The sequence below is a fragment of the Rhineura floridana genome, chromosome 2 (genome assembly GCF_030035675.1).
Source record: "Rhineura floridana isolate rRhiFlo1 chromosome 2, rRhiFlo1.hap2, whole genome shotgun sequence".
Taxonomy (NCBI): Eukaryota; Metazoa; Chordata; class Lepidosauria; order Squamata; family Rhineuridae; genus Rhineura; species Rhineura floridana.
In genome coordinates this window covers 2639708-2658301 of record NC_084481.1, presented here as the reverse complement: position 1 = coordinate 2658301, position 18594 = coordinate 2639708, and the positions used below count along the sequence as shown (strand labels likewise).

The 18594-nt window shown below is 46.4% G+C and overlaps 1 protein-coding gene and 1 non-coding gene across 2 annotated transcripts in view; one reads left to right on the top strand and one right to left on the bottom strand.

Annotated features, from left to right (window-relative positions):
* The window catches only part of ITGB2 (integrin subunit beta 2), a 76180-nt gene that overhangs the window by 6894 nt on the left and 50692 nt on the right, over positions 1-18594 (top strand). Inside the window, exon 2 of the mRNA XM_061607608.1 lies at positions 12313-12385. The gene's annotated coding sequence lies outside the window, so the exon portion shown is untranslated. The remainder of the gene's footprint in view (positions 1-12312; positions 12386-18594) is intronic.
* Positions 2581-2699, bottom strand: LOC133378570 (5S ribosomal RNA). The gene has a single exon (XR_009761048.1). It is a non-coding gene; the product is annotated as a 5S ribosomal RNA (ribosomal RNA).

Sequence of the window (18594 nt, the reverse complement as noted above, 5' to 3'; positions counted from 1 at the left end):
CGCTCGGGATGTTTATATCTACAATCCACATTGTGCCATGGGCCCGAGCCCACACTCGGCCCCTTCAATGGATTCTGTTGCCTTTTCAAAAAGACATTGCCAGCTCCAACCATCGCAAAGTTCGCTTGAGCCCCGCACTGCGCCTCTCCTTCCGCTGGTGGACCATGGTTCAACACCTCTCCAAGGGCACGTCATTCAGAGAACCCCGCAGAACCGTTGTAACCACAGATGCCAGCCTCATAGGTTGGGGAGCCCACTGCAACTCCCAGTACGTTCAGGGGGTTTGGTCCAACACAGAGCAATCCCAAAGCATCAACTGGCTGGAACTAAAGGCTGTCCACTTAGCCCTATGTCATTTTCAGTCTCTGTTCCCTTTGCATCATGTGCTCATTCGAACAGACAACACGTGTGTAAAATCACATTTGAACAGACAGGGGGGCACCAGGTCTCGTCCTCTGCAGGACTTAGCCTCCCTCATCTTTGTCTGGGCAGAACAACATCTACAATCCATGAAAGCAGAGCACCTCAGAGGGATTTGGAATGTGACAGCAGACTGGCTCAGCAGACAACAGGTCTTTCCGGGAGAATGGAAACTTCATCCAGCCATTTTCCATCGTCTCCAGTGTCGGTTCGGCACCCTATCAGTTGACCTGTTTGCCTCCAGTCGCAATTGCCAGCTTCCCAGGTACTTTGCCCGATACCTGGACTCAACAGCAGAAGCAGTGGATGCTCTGACAACACCGTGGCCAGACGGTCTATTGTACGCCTTTCCTCCCATACCATTGTTAGCCAAAACCTTGAGGAAGGCGCGAACCGAAAGGGCACAGCTGGTTCTGATAGCACCATTTTGGCCACGCCGACCGTGGTTCTCAGATCTTCTGGCAATGTCAATGATGGATCCTTGGACACTTCCAGTAAGGCCAGACCTTCTATCCCAGGGTCCAGTACTGCACCAGGACCCTACTTGGTTCAATCTAACAGCGTGGCGTTTGAACGGGGACATTTGAGGTCAGCTGGACTGTCTGACGCTGTGATTGATATTATTTTGGCCTCGAGAAGACCTTCTACCACCCGTATTTATCAACATACCTGGGTGGCTTTCGCCAAGTGGTGTCAGTCCCACCACCATGATCCATCCCAGGCCACTGTGCATCAGGTGCTCCAATTTCTCCATAGCGGCTTTATGATGGGACTTCGACCCAACACTCTACGTCGACATGCGTCCACTCTGTCGTCCATTCTCTCAGTGTCCTCTCCTGGAGATCATATTTCCTCACACCCGTTCATCAAACGCTTTTTGAGGGGAGTCGCCCTACGCTCTCCGGCTGTTGTCCATCGGTTTCCCTCATGGAGTTTGCCAAAGGTTCTGCAGGCTTTGCAACGCCCTCCGTTTGAACCCATCAGGACTGTGCCTCTTCGTATACTGTCCTTCAAGGTCTTGTTCCTGATCGCAATCACATCTGCTAGACGAGTTTCGGAGTTGGGCGCATTGTGTTCCGCTCGCCATCTCTGCGTCTTCCATAAGGACTCTGTTGTACTGAAAACTGATCCTTCCTTCCGTCCCAAGGTTGATTCAGTGTTCCATTGCAACCAGGATATTGTTTTGCCTTCCTTTTGCCCGAATCCTACCCATCCTCTCGAGAAAGCTTGGCATTCGTTGGATGTCCGGAGGGCTCTCAAGACCTACCTGTCTAGGACCCAGGATATACGACGAACTGAGTCTCTGTTTGTATCCTTTCATCCAAGGTCTATGGGGCATAAAGTTTCCAATCCTACCTTATCCCGTTGGTTAAGGGCATGTATTACTTTAGCATATGAGTCTCTGAAGCTGTCAGTTCCAGCTAGTATAACGGCTCATTCTACCAGGTCAGCTGCCACTTCGGCTGCTTTTGCCACTAATGCTCCTGTTGCCGATATTTGTAGGGCTGCAGTCTGGTCTACCCCACACTCGTTTATAAGGCATTATAAAATTGATCGCTATGCCTCTGCTGACGCTTCTTTTGGCAGACGAGTGTTGCAACAGGTTCTTTATGACGATTAACATGTGGGTGGTCCCTCCCTGTTTGGGCTGCTGGGGTACATCCCGTTGTGATGGCCGGACTCATAGGGAAAATGGACCATTGGTCTCACCTGAAGGGTGATTTTCCTATGAGGACGGACATCACGACCCTCCCAGTTGGAGGATGACTATATATTTTCTAATGTGTTCTATATTACTGTTACGCTATTATATTTAAATTTAAAAGTGAAGTCAAGACTTCTAGTTCTGTTATAACGCTATGTTGGAGTCATGTTACTATGCATGGTACTATTGTGTTATTTTCCTGCTGCCAGGCCTGTTGGCCTTGTTCTTGTATTTTTAGATATCTCTCCTTAGACTCGCTGCGAATGAACTGGAGAGTGGGAGGGGCCTGACGCCCCTAGTCTTGACTTCAAAGACATTCTTGCCTTCGCACGATAGGTGGAGCTAAAACCCGTTGTGATGTCCGTCCTCATAGGAAAATCACCCTTCAGGTGAGACCAATGGTCCATTTTCATGGTAAGAGGTATTCAGAGGTGGTTTACCATTGACTTTTTCTAAATCTACGGCACCTGGTATTCCCAGGCAGTCTCCCATCCAAGTACTAACCAGGCCTGACCCTGCTTAGCTTCCAAGATCAGATGAGATCGGGTATGTTCAGGGTAGTATGGCCGTAGCACACCACTTCAGATAGACAATAAATATTTAGGGCAAAAGGAGTATTTCTGCTTCTTGTGGAAGGAGTATTTCCACAAATCTATATGGAGAACAGATATTTCTGTAACTATTCATATTGCCAAATTGTTCACTATTACTGTAGGAAGACTCATGAAATGACTACTTACTTATGAGGCATATTTTACTTAACTTCCAGATAGGTTGCATCAGAATTCAGGGAGAAGCCCATCCCCATTGTGGACTAGCAACATTTCACCACAACCGCCACCAGTCTGCTTCCTTCTTTAGTAACTGCAGAAGTCCAACGTGACATCAAGAAATACAACACTATAATTAGGAGGGGGTAGAGGAGGCCTGACCCTCTTTCCTTTTGTGATGACTCCCTTAGCTACTGTTCTGAGAATGCTAAAATTGTAGGGAATCACTGGCAATTTGATTAAGGCCCCCCTTTACTGTTTCCTCTACAATTTGAGCACTGAGGAGGCATAACGGATCAAAAAGGGTTGGTCTTTACCTAGTTTCAGAGAGATGTGGGCTGATTAAGGTTTTCCACTGCTTTGAACAGGTTGTGATCACTTGAAATAGCGTAGGCTGCACATTCTCAGTGGAATATTTCCATATGTAGTTGTTTTGTTATTACCGAATCCTTGGACCAGCAATAGGTTCTGGGACCGACTGATTTCTTATGAGTCCCACCACGTGCTATGGATAGAAACGCCCTCACTGTTCTGCCGGTTCCAGTGCATCTCTACCTCTCTCTTCTGAAAACCAGGGCAGATGATGCTACTCAAACCCCGCCCCTTTTTACTGTAAAACCTGGTGGGAGCCACATGTGTGCATTTTTTAAAAAATGCTTCTAAGATATTTCACAACTGATAGGCAGACCAACCCCATTCCCCCTCGGTGTGGCTAATGGAAACGCTTTGATGTGGCGACTAGTGAGTTTACAGTCTAGGTGAAGTGAAAATAGAACTAATATAGTTGCTGACACTGTGGAGTAAATTGGAAGGAAGCGTGAAAAAATTCCAGAATTAAGTTGGGTGGAGTTAAAAAGGGGTCCATAAATGTGTTCACCAAACGGAATGGTAAGTACAGATGTAAATCTGGCTTGAACCCCGCCCTTCTCCAGAGCGTAGAGGACAGAAGCTCTCTTTGAAGTCACACTGACAATTAGGTGTCTTGCTGCTTCCCAAGTATCTCTGAGACTCAATATAATAGAACTAACCTCTTGCCCTTCATAACTAGCTTGAAACAGGGAGAATGACCAAGGTTTGCTTCAACAATTGCACTGAGCTTCAAAGGTGAACCACTGTCAGGCCCAGGATGTGACTCAGGAACCAGACCAACGGCTGTAGTTAATTCGTGTTTTATTAGGGTAATGTCCAAACAAAGACTGCGTTTTCTCATGAAGCAATACAGGGATACAGGTCCTGCGGCATTGGGAGAAAGTTGACAGAGCAAGGGACTTCTTCCCGCCTGTTCTTTAAGAAGGGGCCAAACGGGCGCGCAATCTTTCGCTCCTCCTTAACTGGCCCTCAGGTACTGCCCGCCTTCCCCCCCTTCTCTCCTGTCTTTTCAGCTGTCTGCATGTGCGCGGTGAGGGGGGAAGCATCAACCCCTCCTCTTCTGAAGTTTCCGATTCCAGGATGGGGGATAGGGGAGGGGCTGATGGTAAACTGCCTTCCCGCTTTTCGGCTGTGAGCAGCCCTCCCTCTTCCCCCTCTTGCTCTGAGCCTGAAAGAGGGGGAGGCGTGAGAATGTCCAGGGAGGGCTCAGGCTCCCCGTTGCTAAGCGACCTTATTACTGGCAGTTCCTCTGTTTTGTCTTCGCTCCAAAGGGGGGAAGTTCCTCTCCCTTCCCTCTGCCATCCATCCGAATACTCTTCTCCCAACTCTCCGGGATCCAGCTCCCCGGGATTGGGACCCCAGCTCTGCCTTCCGACACCATCCCCCCTCCCAGGCTGTGCCCCCCTCCCCTTGTCTGGCTTGGGACAGTGGGGAAAACGTTGATGGAAAAGTTTTACCAATTCTGGAGCATGCACATCAGCTGCATCTTCCCATGATCTGTCAGCCACCCCATAGCCTTTCCAGTGAATCAAGTACTGCAGCTTGTGGTGTCTGATCCTGGAATCTAAGATCTCCTCAACTTCAAACTCAAGCTGCTCATTTACCAGGAGTGGAGCTCCGGGAGGTTCCTCCGGCCGTAACTCACTGGGAGGGGCGGCTTTCGTTAAGAGGGATCGATGGAACACAGGATGTATTTTAAACGTGTCAGGCAGCTTCAGTCAGTACGCCACGGGATTGATTTGAGTTTCTATTTCGAAAGGACCCACCCTCTTGTCTTGTAATTTTCTACATTTGCCCGGCATCTGGAGGAAGCGGGTGGACAGCCATACCTGGTCTCCCAGTTGAAGGGGGGGGGCTCCTTCCTGTGCAGGTCAGCAACTCGCTTGTACTCCGTTTTGGCTTCGTTTAACTGCTGTTTCAGTGTCTGTTGCGCCGCTTGCAATTCCTTAAGGAAGTTCTCAGCTGCCGGTACCAGCATTCCTTCTGAGCTGCTTGGAAAGACTTTAGGATGGAATCCATAATTAGCGAACAACGGGGTTTGTTGAGTGCTGGAGTGCAGAGAATTGTTGTAGGCGAACTCTGCAAAATGCAAATATGATACCCAGTCAGTCTGTTGATAGGACACATAACTTCGTAAATATCTTTCCAAAACGGCGTTCAAGCGTTCCGTCTGCCCATCTGTCTGGGGGTGATGGGCGGAGGAGAGTTTTAATTCCGTCTGCAACTGTTTCCACATTGCTCTCCAAAATTTGGCTGTGAACTGAGTTCCTCGGTCTGAGACTACGCTGTTTGGCAATCCATGCAGCCGGTAGACTTCTTTTATGAATAACTTGGCCATTTCTTTAGCCTCTAAGGCCCCTGCACAAGGAAGAAAGTGTGCCATTTTGGTAAGTAGATCCACCACTACTAAGATGGCTGTCATTCCTTGGGACTTGGGTAGATCAGTTATAAAATCCATGGAGAGGTCCTTCCAGGGTTCGTGTGGGACAGGCAACGGTTGTAACAGTCCTGCTGGTGTCCCTGTTTGTGTTTTTGTCCGCAGACAGACAGAGCAGGACTTTACATAACTCTCAATATCCCGACGCATTTTAGGCCACCAGAAGTCCTTGGCCACGTTCTGAATGGTCTTGTAAATCCCAAAGTGTCCCGCTGTGATGGAATCATGACACTGGCGTAGGATTCTGAGCCTTAATTCCCCTTCTGGCACATATCTGGCGGTTTTGAACCATAACAGTCCATTTCTCCAGTGAAAGGTTACTTCTGAGTCTTGACCTTGTCCCGTCTCCTGCTGATATTTTAGCATGTCTGCATCTCCTTGTTGTGCCTTTTTGAGTTCCTCTTCCCATGAAGGCTGGCATACTCCCAACGTTAATTTCTCTGGCGGGATTACGTACTGAGGCTGGTCCTCGGATTCACTTTCTTTGTATTGTGGCTGTCTGGATAAGGCATCCGCTCTCTGGTTTTTGGCTTGGGCATGGTAAGTAATCTGGAAGTTAAACCTAGTGAAGAACTGGGACCATCTTATCTGTCTCTGGTTCAGCTTTCTGGCTGTTTGGAGGCTTTCAAGATTCTTGTGGTCGGAGCGCACTTCAATTCGATGAGAGGTCCCCTCTAGGTATTGTCTCCAGTTTTCAAAAGAGTCCTTGATGGCCAGCAGCTCCTTCTCCCAAACTGTGTAGTTCTTCTCTGCAGGCTTTAACTTCCGAGAGAAGTACGCACAGGGGTGCAGCTCCTTCCCTTCTTGGTCTAATTGTAGCAGGACCCCCCCGATGGCAAAATCTGAAGCATCTGCTTCCACTACGAAAGGGCGGTTCGGATCAGCAAAGCGCAGAATGGGCTCAGTAGCAAACCTTCTCTTCAGCTCCTCAAAGGCCTCGGTGGCGTTCTCTGTCCATTGAAACTTCTTCTTCCCCCTTAAACAGTCAGTCAGAGGAGCTGTTAATTTGGAAAACCCTGGAATGAACTTTCTGTAATAATTGGCAAACCCCAAAAACCGTTGTACATCCTTTTTGGTGACAGGTTGGCCCCAGTCCAATATGCAGCTTACTTTCCCTGGGTCCATCTCCACGCCTTCCGCTGAGATTCGATATCCAAGGAAGTCTAGAGACTTGAGGTCAAATCCACATTTCTCTAATTTAGCATACAGGTGATTTTCTCTCAGTCTCTTCAACACCGTCTTCACATGCTGGTCGTGGTCTTCCTGGTTCTTTGAGAACACCAGGATATCATCTAAGTAACAGATTACATACGTGTCCAACAAGTCTCTAAACACGTCGTTCATGAATTTTGGAAAAATTCCTGGACTTCCACAAAGCCCGAACGGCATGACCAGGTATTCATACTGTCCGTAAGCGGTCAAGAATCCTGTTTTCCATTCATCTCCCTCCTTCATTCTGATCAGATTGTACGCTCCTCTCAAATCCAACTTCGTGAAGATTTTTGCAGAGCGCAGTCGGTCCAGCAACTCTGAGATCAGGGGCAGCGGGTAGCTGTTGGGGATGGTGATCTGGTTCAATGTGCGATAGTCATTACAGGGTCTGAGTCCCCCCCCCTTCTTTTTCACAAACAATAGTGGCGCTCCAGCAGGGGATTGTGAGGGGCGTATGAATCCTCGCCTCAGGTTTTTATCCAGGAATTCCTTCAGGGCCTCCCTCTCATTCTCTGTGAGAGAGTAGATTCTCCCTGATGGGATGCTGGCTCCTGGCACTAGGTCAATCGCACAGTCGTAAGGGCGGTGGGGGGGTAAAGTCTCTGCCTCTTTTTCATCAAACACATCTTTGAATTCTTCATACTTTGGCGGCAGGGTCACTTGCTCGATCTCTTGCACTGCCCCCGCTAGGGTGTTCTTGATTCCTTCAGGTTGACAGTTCTCCTGGCAATACTGTGAGGTGAATCACACCACCGCCTCCTTCCAACTTATTTTGGGTTCATGCTTTGCTAGCCAGGGCATTCCCAGAATCACCTCAAAGTTCGAGAGATCTGACACGTATAGCAAAATGAACTCTTCGTGCCCAGGGATTTGAAGTTTCACTTCCTCCGTGGCTTGTGTCACCCCTCCTGACTTCAGGGGTCTCCCATCGATAGTCTCCACAGCTAGGGGAGCGTCCAGTTTCCACCGGGAAATTCCATGATGCTTGACTAACTTTGCATCAATAAAATTTGTGGAGGCTCCACTGTCAATTAAGGCAGTGGAATTAAACACCACTCCTCTGGAAGTTGTAATCCGAATAGGCAAGACCAACACCCCCTTTGAGGGAGGTTGGATCATTGGGGGGCCTTTATACAACGCTGCCCCCAGTCCACCGGCCTGCACGTGGACTGGGTGTTCTAGTTTCCCGACAGCTCGGCTTTCCCCCCTTTCAGTCCACAGTCTCTGGCCACATGGCCCGGCTTTGAACAATAAAAGCATAAACGTTCCCGGCGTCGTCTTTCCTTTTCTTCTTCCGACAGTCTTGGCCTAGCCCCTCCCTGTCCCTCAGTTGCATTACCTGCCATCCCTGTAGTGGGAAGGGTCTTGTTGCGGGATGCCGAGGCTGAGTATCTCGGGACCTCCTGCTTCCTTTCCAGGCGCCTTCCTTCCATCCGGTGATCTATCTGTAGGCATAGCCGGATGAGCCCTGGTAGGTCAGCGGGGGGGGGAGGTCCTGGCCAACTCATCCAGGATTTCAGCATTTAATCCACTCCGGTACATAAACATCAGGGCGGCGTCATTGTAACCAGTTTCCTGGGACAGAATTTTAAAAGCATTAGTGTACTCGGAAACAGTCCCTTTAGCTTGCTTCAGAGCGCCTAGTTGCCGCGCTACTGTTTCAGCCCTTTGCGGGTCTTGAAACATCTCGGTCATCTCCTGTATAAATCCTCTGTACCTTCCTAAGACAGTATCCTTTCTCACGAGATACGGAGTCACCCATTTTGCAGCTTCTCCCTCCAGGAGGCTAATCACGAAAGCTACTTTAGCCCCATCGTCTGGAAATTCCGTGTGCCTGACATCCAGATATAACTCACATTGAGCCACGAAGGTTGCCAACTGATCACTTTGTCCCGCGTATTTTGGGGGCAATCCAATGGGAACCTTTACTACGGCAGCTGGAGGGGCTGTTCGCATCTGGTCTATCGTGGCCTTCAAGGTTTGATTATCCGTCTTCAGCGCCTTGACTGCTGCTAGCAGGGCTTGAACATCCGTCTGCAAATCAGCTACCTTAGTCCTCAAGAGTTCCACTTCTTCCGTCTCAGAAGTGGGGTTTGTCCCCCCCGCTGCTCCCTTTGACATCTTGTCCCAGTCAAGTGAAGAGAGCGTTGAGGGTGATTTAGGTGGCTCTGTCAAGCTGTCAGGCCCAGGATGTGACTCAGGAACCAGACCAACGGCTGTAGTTAATTCGTGTTTTATTAGGGTAATGTCCAAACAAAGACTGCGTTTTCTCATGAAGCAATACAGGGATACAGGTCCTGCGGCATTGGGAGAAAGTTGACAGAGCAAGGGACTTCTTCCCGCCTGTTCTTTAAGAAGGGGCCAAACGGGTGCGCAATCTTTCGCTCCTCCTTAACTGCCCCTCAGGTACTGCCCGCCTTCCCCCCCTTGTCTCCTGTCTTTTCAGCTGTCTGCGTGTGCGCGGTGAGGGGGGAAGCATCACCCCCTCCTCTTCTGAAGTTTCCGATTCCAGGATGGGGGATAGGGGAGGAGCTGATGGTAAACTGCCTCCCCGCTTTTCGGCTGTGAGCAGCCCTCCCTCTTCCCCCTCTTGCTCTGAGCCTGAAAGAGGGGGAGGCGTGAGAATGTCCAGGGAGGGCTCAGGCTCCCCATTGCTAAGCGACCTTATCACTGGCAGTTCCTCTGTTTCATCTTCGCTCCAAAGGGGGGAAGTTCCTCCCCCTTCCCTCTGCCATCCATCCGAATACTCTTCTCCCAACTCTCCGGGATCCAGCTCCCCGGGATTGGGACCCCAGCTCTGCCTTCCGACAACCACAGAGTGATGTCACAGACCCCACCCCTCCACTTCAGGAAAGAGGCAAGATTAGTGGTAAACACAAATTCTGGCTGTCTACAAAACCAAACCAGCCAATTTTTTTGGAACATAAGAGGAACCCTGTTAAACCAAAGACTCATCCAGTCCAGCATCCTGCTGCTCACAGTGGTCAGCCAGATACATCCAGGAAACCCACAATTTCTCCTGTGGTTGCTCACCAGCAACAAGAATTTAGTGCTATACTGCCTCTGAAAATATAGGTTCCACAATAGCTATTGGCACATCCATCCCATCCTGAATTTTCACCATCCTGAATAATGTCATCTGCAAACATTTGCAGCTGATGCTCACTGGATCTTGGTGGGGCTTCTAGGAGGTCATGGGGATATGGCCAACAAAGGTCATGTGGGCATGGCCAAGTTGTACTGGTTTTCTTCCCATCTTCCTCTCTTGGAAAGATACTGTGGATACTTAAGCATTGCAGTTTTACAAATAGCACCTAACTAAACTGAAAAGTGTCTTACTTTGCTTCAGACAGGATCTCTGTTGTCACAGTTGCTTCTCTGCTGGGAGAAAAGTTGTGTGGCCCTCACTGTTCTGCCTCTCTCCTTATCCTCCTTCTTTGCAAAGAAACAGTGGACACTTAAATATTTGGCACCTAAGTGTCTTATTAATTAATTAATTAATTAATTTTAAATATTTATATCTCACCATTCTACCCTATAATAGGGCACTCAGGGTGGCTTACAATAAAATCGAGCCCGTACATAATAAAATTGTACACAATAAAAATCACAACAACATTAAAATAAAAATACATAAAATGCAATTAACATACATAATATATATACATATACACACACACATATGCATACAGAGGGAGTGGTACTGAAGGGACTGCTGAAGTAAACATTAACATAGAAGGCATAAAATCAGTGTCAGGCTCTGCCTTCAATCCCTCCCAAAGGCTCTCCAGAACAAGATTGTTTTCAGAAGTCTCCGTAAAACCATCAGGAAGAGAACAGAGTGGGCTTCTTGGGGTAGGGTATTCCAAAGCTCGGGGGCCACAGCTGAAAAGGCTCTCTCCGGTGTGCCTGTCCGTTTTCAAAGGCAGCCCCGCATAAGAGTGTGTTACAGTAATCAAGCCTCGATGTCACCAATGCATGTGTCACTGTGGCCAAGTCAACTGCCTCCAGGAATGGTCACAGCTGGTAGACCAGTTTGAGTTGGCCAAAAGCACCCCTGGCTACCACAGCCGCCTGATATTCAAGCAGCAGGGCAGGATCCAGGAGGACTCCCAAACTGCGGACCTGCTCCTTCAAGGGGAGTGCAACCCCATCCAGAACAAGTTGCAACCCTGTCCCTGGTGCAGTTTTCCCCTTGACCAGCAGTACTTCCGTCTTGTCTGGAATAAGTTTCAGTTTGTTAGCCCACATCCAGCCCTTCACAGCCTCCAGGCACCAGTTTAGGATGAGCACTCCCTTCCTGCAATCAGGTGGTAGAGAGAGATAGAGCTAAGTGTCATCAGCATATTGATGACATTGTACTCCAAACCTCCTAGTGACCTCTCCCAGTGGTTTCAAATAAATGTTAAACAGCATGGGAGACAGAATGGAACCTTGCAGTACCCCACAGGCCAACAGCCAGGGAGTTGAGCAGTAGTCTCCCAGCATCACTTTCTGTGTCCTGTCCGTCAGGTTGGACCGGAACCAATGTAAAACAGTGCCTCCCAATCCAATCCCAGCTAGACGGCACAGAAGGAGACCATGGTTGATCGTATCAAAGGCCGCCAAGAGGTCCAGCAGCGCCAACAGGGATGCAGTCTCCCTGTCTGATGCGCGGCGTAGGTCATCAAGCAGGGTGACCAAGGCAGTCTCTGTACCATGACCGGGCCTGAAGCATAGCCTTGGGTTTCTAATGTTTTTAGCTAGAATTGGTAGAGGATTGTGATGGGCACTAGGTGAATAAGCACACACCTTGTATCTCAGTCTCCCATCCAAGTATCTCACCACCACTCACCATATGCTCAGAGGCACATGTTACCAAATTCTTCCAAGCTACACAGCAAGTGGATTGGATTGTGAAAGACCAACCCAAATTGTGTTTGCATTTTGACAACTTTGTAGGGCAGTCCAATATCTCAGAGAGGAGGTCAGGTCTCCTGCTCCCCTGGTGCATTCACTATAGCTGCCCAATTTCCCTGCTTTTTAAAGTTTGGTAGAAATATCTGTGGGCTATAGGTACATTCTTAAACCGCAAGGTTTTTTGCCTATTAGTGAATAGAATTTTAAGCTGGAGGAAAAGAACCTTCCAAGCTTTTGATTAAGATCAGGTGTAGTACTAAGGGGTTAAAAATGTCCAGTACTGAGAATGGTTGGGTTCCCAGTGGTTTGACTGAAGTTTACACATTCTGAGGCATAGAGTACAGTTTTGAATTAATAAGCTTGCCACCATCACTCAGTTCTCACTTCCTCCACAACCCACAGGGCAAGATATGTAACATCAGTAAAAAGAAAGAAAAAGGAAGAGGCGTAGCCTTTTTTCTGTTCTCTACGGAACGTGTTGACTTTTCTCATTTACACAGACAGAACTGTTCAGAAGAGAGAGAACTTCACAGAAGGCAAAAATAGCTGAGAAGAAGCTACAGACTACTTGATGTATGTTTTCTATTCTTTATTTATTTTCTTTGTATTTGTGTCTCTTCACAAACTATTCATGATGCAACATCTTTATTCCCTTCCTTGATGTGGCCAAAATCTTCTTTGAGTCATTGACTTGGAGTTCAGCATTTGATGGACGTACATTCCGTTTGTCCAGAAGTGTCACTGGACTTGGGTACTCGTGGCATGTGAAATTGTGCCACTGAAGGTTAACTATACAGTACGTCGAGTTAACTCTGTAAATCTGTTGCTGTATCTGAATGATTAAAGTAACCTTTCAATCACAATCAATAAAATCTGAATAGGTGTAGATAAGCAGTTTCTCTCTTTGTAGGCGAGAGGAAAACAATGTGAAGAAGAGTCAGGGCTTTTTGGAGTCACCGAGCAGAGAAGAAATACTTAAACAACCTTTTGTCTAGCATTTTGTATGTGAGGGGCTGAGCTTGGAAAAGTTACTTTTTTTGAACTACAACTCCCATCAGCCCAATCCAGTGGCCATGCTGGCTGGGGCTGATGGGAGTTGTAGTTCAAAAAAGTAACTTTTCCAAGCTCTGGCAGGGGCTGTATCAGTGCAATAACTTTACTGAGCAATTTCTTGCTGGACTACAGTTCAGTGTTCAGCTTTCATATCTGTTTCTTTGGATGTGTTAGTTATTTTGTGGGATTATGTGAGTAAGTGGGTTGGATGGGAAAGCATGTGTAAGTTTGCAGGCCAGCTTGTTTTTCACACTTCTGCAGAGTATCTCGCTAGAGAGCTATCTTCTGTTGCATCTAATGAAACCTACTATGCCAGGATACTCATATAAGTTTGACACCCATTTGAAGTGACAGCACTCTAGCTTGCCCAGGGAAGCGTTGTTTGGGAGCAGAGCCACAATGGTCAATCAAACACCTGAGTTTTTGTAGAAATTAATTTTTTCCCAGGCAGATATGAGAATAACCAAGACTGCAAGCCTAACCACATTTCCTCAGAAACAACCTCTATTGAATTCAATGGGGTTTACTCCCAGGTAAGTGGGGTTAGGATTGCAGTTTGCTCTGCCTTTTGGCACAAACAGATGAGTTTTACTGGGGTTTAAGTAAAAGAAACACATCCTTTCTTTGCTTATTGGTATAGGGTTGCTAACATTTTTTTCTGACATGGCTTCTCCACTTTTATAACAATTGTATGACTTTGTCACACACAAAAAGAAAAATAGACATGTTGGGCTTTAAGAACTCTTCATCATGCTAGTCCTTAAACAGAGCAGGGGGAAGGGGAGAAAAAATTGGTTTGTGGTAAAGCCATGTGTTTGCCTCTAGCAAGAGTCTCAAGATGGGGAGACTCCTTTAGTGCTGCCTTGGACCCTTTTAGGAGAAGAGCAGGATATATATTGAATGAATGAATAAATAAACAAATAATAAGATGGAACCTCACAAGGAATCTGTGTGTTTTACGTAAGGATGCAGACAGACCTGAAAAACAGCTAGTTTGCATGCTTCCACAAAATGGGAATCAGCCATTATATGTTTCTCCTTCCCAAAAGGACTTGGTGCAACCTTATATCTGTATAGCTCCTACATAGTCTTATTTGAATGTCTCCTACCTCCTCACATTTTCTGTCTTGAGACTGTTGTAAGATGTAGACATAGGGCTTTTCGAGCAGCCATTTTGTTCCCTTCTCCTTTGTTTTGTTTACATCTGTAAGTTTGAGACATCTGCTAGTTTTTAAATCTCGTGGACTGAAATGCTCCACAATTTGAAGGGAGTGCAGAGCAATGAAGGAGAACCAGGCACTTGCAAGACTGGAGAGGATACACAGATGTGTTGGAAGAAAACTTAATAGATTTTTAAAATTTCACTTAAAATTGTGCTAAAAACAGTGTAATGGACAATTCATTCTCTGCCCCACTGGCTTAGGGCATAACTTCAGGAATTCTTTAAGGAGAGGAGAAAATAGCATTCTATTGTTTTTATAGTGTGTCACCCAAGTCCAAATACTTCACTCTTTGTCAAAAGGGAACATTTAGAAATGACCAGCTCAGGGCCAGTACCAGAGGGTGACCAGGTTGGGTCCCTGGCCAAGGGCCCCTGCAGCCCAGAGGAGCTTCTGAAAGGCCCCTCAGGGTGGGAGGGTGGCACTCCTGTTCCATGATCTGTGGTAGTGGCAGCTCCCAATCCTGCTGCAGACTGAGGAGAGGGAGCTCCCAGGCACCCTCCCCATATAGATCGTGCACACTTCAATAAGCCCGTACACATGCCCCACCCACCTCTTCTGTTGCTGTGAATGTCGTGTGTGCTGCCTGCGCATGCATGCCATCAACTAAGTTGGCAGCAGGGGCTTCCCTAAGGGTCTGACATCCCTGCCACCATCTTGGTTGATGGTAGGCATGCTTGTACAATGCGCAAGGCATTCAGAGCGATGGGAGTGGTAGGTGAGATATGTGGGCGGGTGATGTGGGCCCGGGACAGGCTGGTGCCCAAGGGCCCAGTCATACCTGGCACTGGCACTGGTCCAGCAAAAATGTAAGCATGCTTAAGTAAAAAGGGAGGGAACTCACCAAGATATGCTCCCTAGTAAGGTTGTGTAGGATGGTAGCTTTCTGATGTATTGGGCACCAATCCAGACAATCTAAAAGGCCTGGTCTATGAAAACTGGACATTTAAAGTCATATTCTGAAATGTGTCTGAAAACATATATAATTTGTTTACCTTATATTAAAAAGGAAAGAAAGGCATTTGCTACTTCATATAATATCTAAGTCTATTTAAGCTTGATTCTTACAAAATCATTATGGTAACAGCACTCAGATACATTTTTGTAAGATTCAGTCACTGGTACATCACACTTAATGACAGATAGCTTCACTAGAGTCCTTTCATCATGTCCAAATTCCTCATGACCCCTCCGTCCTCTTCGTTGCAGGGAGAAGTTTAATCAGAAGTTCCCTTTTTCTCAAAACTGTTTCAACAGAACTACTTTTAAAAAGGAACATAGGTCAGAAATGGCAAAAGAGAAGAGTTGGTAGAAACAAATGTTGGTAATATACAGCCAGAATCAAGAAGGAAGGGAGGAATTTGCAAACAAGTGAAAGAAGTAGACCCAGACAGAGGAAGTTTTCCTCATTCTTTTCTAGCCCTCCTCTGCTGCATCCATTTTCCTGACGCGTTTTGAAACCATTGGCCCAGTTCACATATGCTAAATCATTGTTTAAAACTATATGAATGAGCTTTGGTGAGCCTTGGATTTGTACACTTCACCATCCCTTCTCCTCCTCTGGCACATCCACATGGAAGATTGGAAGCATTTACTTCCTGATTAAAACTAACTGCAGTTTGTTGTTATACCTGAACTGAAGTAGACTGTGGTTAGTTGAAACTATGACTTATTGAAACAAGCCAAGATCATCAAACCATGCTTTCTAATCCTGACTTGTTTGAGCAAACCATGCTTTAAACTACCCACAATTCCTGACTGTAACAGCTTATATTCCAGTTACCGTACACCAGGGAAGAATGCCTCCAATCTCCTTCTTGCAGCTGCATCAGGGGAACAGAGAGAACACACAAGCCCAAATTTCATCCAGGTTTATTCACATAGTGCTAAACTGTGGTTTAGTGTTATGTCTGAACCAGGCTGCTGCCTCACAATTTCTCTCCTCATACATTACAGTAAGTCAGTTTCAAGGGTTGGTATATACCAACTATCATCCTGAAACAAAAATCCTTAATCCCAACCTTGGATTTGTTTGGGTTGTTGACGGATTTAATAATTTAAAGTGATGTAAAAGTATGGTGGGAAAGCTCCTGGATAATCAAGAGTATGTTAGGACCACAATGACTGTTCAAAATGCAGTACTTAAGATTTTGAGCAGAATTGTTCCTTGTTCACAGAAAAATGTTTCAAAGTTGGGGGGAGATACTAGATGGGCATAATATCATCTTATGCAAACCAAGAAGCATCTTTTACTTTTCGAAGTGTCTTTGAATATCAAGTCTCAATAAGAGTTCTGTATAACTGTATTCAAACTGGCTGACCTTTTTGTTTAAAACCAGGTCTGCCTCAGTTGTATATAAAGCAAATGGTTGGAGCTGATTTTAATAGCAAAATTGGTATGGATAAGGGGAGCTGAATCCTCTCCTGATTCTATGGCTTACTTCACCACATCCATTCATGAAAGAAAATAGCTACTACTCATAGAATCACAGAACAGTAGAGTTGGAATGGTCTCTAAGGTAATTGAATTCAACTCCTCCATGCAGGAATCCAACCTAAATCAAACCTGAAAAGTAACTATCCAGCTGCCTCTTGAATGCCTCCCTAGGTAATTGGTTCCATTGTCATAGCTTTCTAACAGGAAGTTTTCCTGACGTTCAGCTGAAATCGGGCTTCCTGTAACTTGAGCCTTTATTCCATGCACTCTGGGATGATTGAGAAGAGACCCTGGCCCTCCTCTGGGTGACAACCTTTCAAGTACTTGAAGAGGGCTAACGTATCTCCCCTCAGTCTTCTCTTCTCAAAACTAAACATGCCAGTTCTTTCAGTCTCTTCTCATAGGGCTTTGTTTCCAGTCCCCTGATCATCCTTGTTGCCCTCCTATGAACTTGCTCCAGTTTGTGTGCATTCTTCTTAAAGTGTGGTGTCCAGAACTGGACACAGTACTCAAGATGTGGCCTAACCAGTGCCAAAAAGAGAGGAACTAGGATTTCATGCAATTTGGAAATTATTCTTCTGTTAATACAGCCTAAAATGGCATTTGCCTTTTTTGCAGCCACATCACACTGTTGGCTTGTATTCAGTTTGTGATCAACAACAATTCCAAGATCCTTCTTGCATGTAGTATTGCTGGGCCAAGTATCCCCCATCTTATAACTCTGCATTTGGTTTATTTTTCCTGGTATAGAACTTTGCACTTACCCATTAAATTTCATTCTGTTGTTTTCAGTCCAATGCTCCTGCCTATCAAGATCCCTTTGAATTTAGTTTCTATCTTCCAGGGTATTAGCTATCCTGCCCAATTTTGTGTCATCCTCAAATTTGATAAGCATTCCCTGCACTTCCACATCCAAGTCATTAATAAAAATGTTGGAGCACTGGACCCAGGACCAAGCCCTGTGGTACCCCGCTTGTTACCTCCCCCCAATTTGAGAAGGAACCATGTGGTGTCAACACATGTGTCAAAGTTGCGAATGAATTTTCACATGGTCACCTTTGCCATGCCAGCACCCTGCTCATTACCTCCCCCCCCCCTCAGTTTGAGAAGGAACCATTGATAAGCACTCTTTGAGCATGATTCTATGGCCAACTGTGGATCCACCTGACCCATTCAGCCCACATTTAGCTAGCTTGCTAATCAGAATATCAAGGTGCACTTTGTCAAAAGCTTTGCTGAAATCAAGATACATTATGTCCACAGCATTCCCCCAGTTTACCAGGGAGTATATCCGATTAAAAAAATTAGATACAATTAGACTGGCAGGATTTGTTTTTGACAAATACAGCATTTGGGGCTTTTTAGTTTAGAGAAAAGGCAAGTCAGAGGCGACATTATAGACGTGTATAAAATTATGCATGGCTTGGAAAAAGCGGATAGAGAAAAGCTTTTCTCCCTCTCTCATAACTCTAAATGACATTTGTGGACATTCAATTAAGCTGAATGTTGGAAGATTCAGGACAGACAAAAGAAAGTACTCCTTCAGAGAGCACATAGTTAAACTATGGAATTTGCTCCCACAAGAGGCAGTGATGGCCACCAACTCGGATGGCTATCAGTGGCTACTAGCCATGATGGCTGTGCTCTGCCACCGTAGTCAGAAGTAGTATGCTTCTACAACCAGTTTCCAGAAACCACAGGAGGGGAGAGTGTTCTTGCACTCAGATCCCGCTTGTGGGATTTCCATGGGCATCTGGCTGGCCACTGTGAGAACAGGATGCTGGACTAGATGGGCCACTGGCCTGATCCAGCAGACTCTTCTTATGTTCTTATGATAAATCCATGTTGGCTTCTAGTTATCACTGCATTGCTTTAAAGGTGCTTGCACACTGACTGCTTTATAATCTGCTCCAGAATTTTCCTAGGCATTGGTGTCACTCACTGGTCTATAGTTCCCAGATTCCTCCTTTTTGACGATAGAGGCAATATTAGCCCTCTGCCAGTAATCTGGCACTTCACCCATCCTCCACAATTTTGCAAAGATAACAGACAGGGCTCCACAAGTTCTTCAG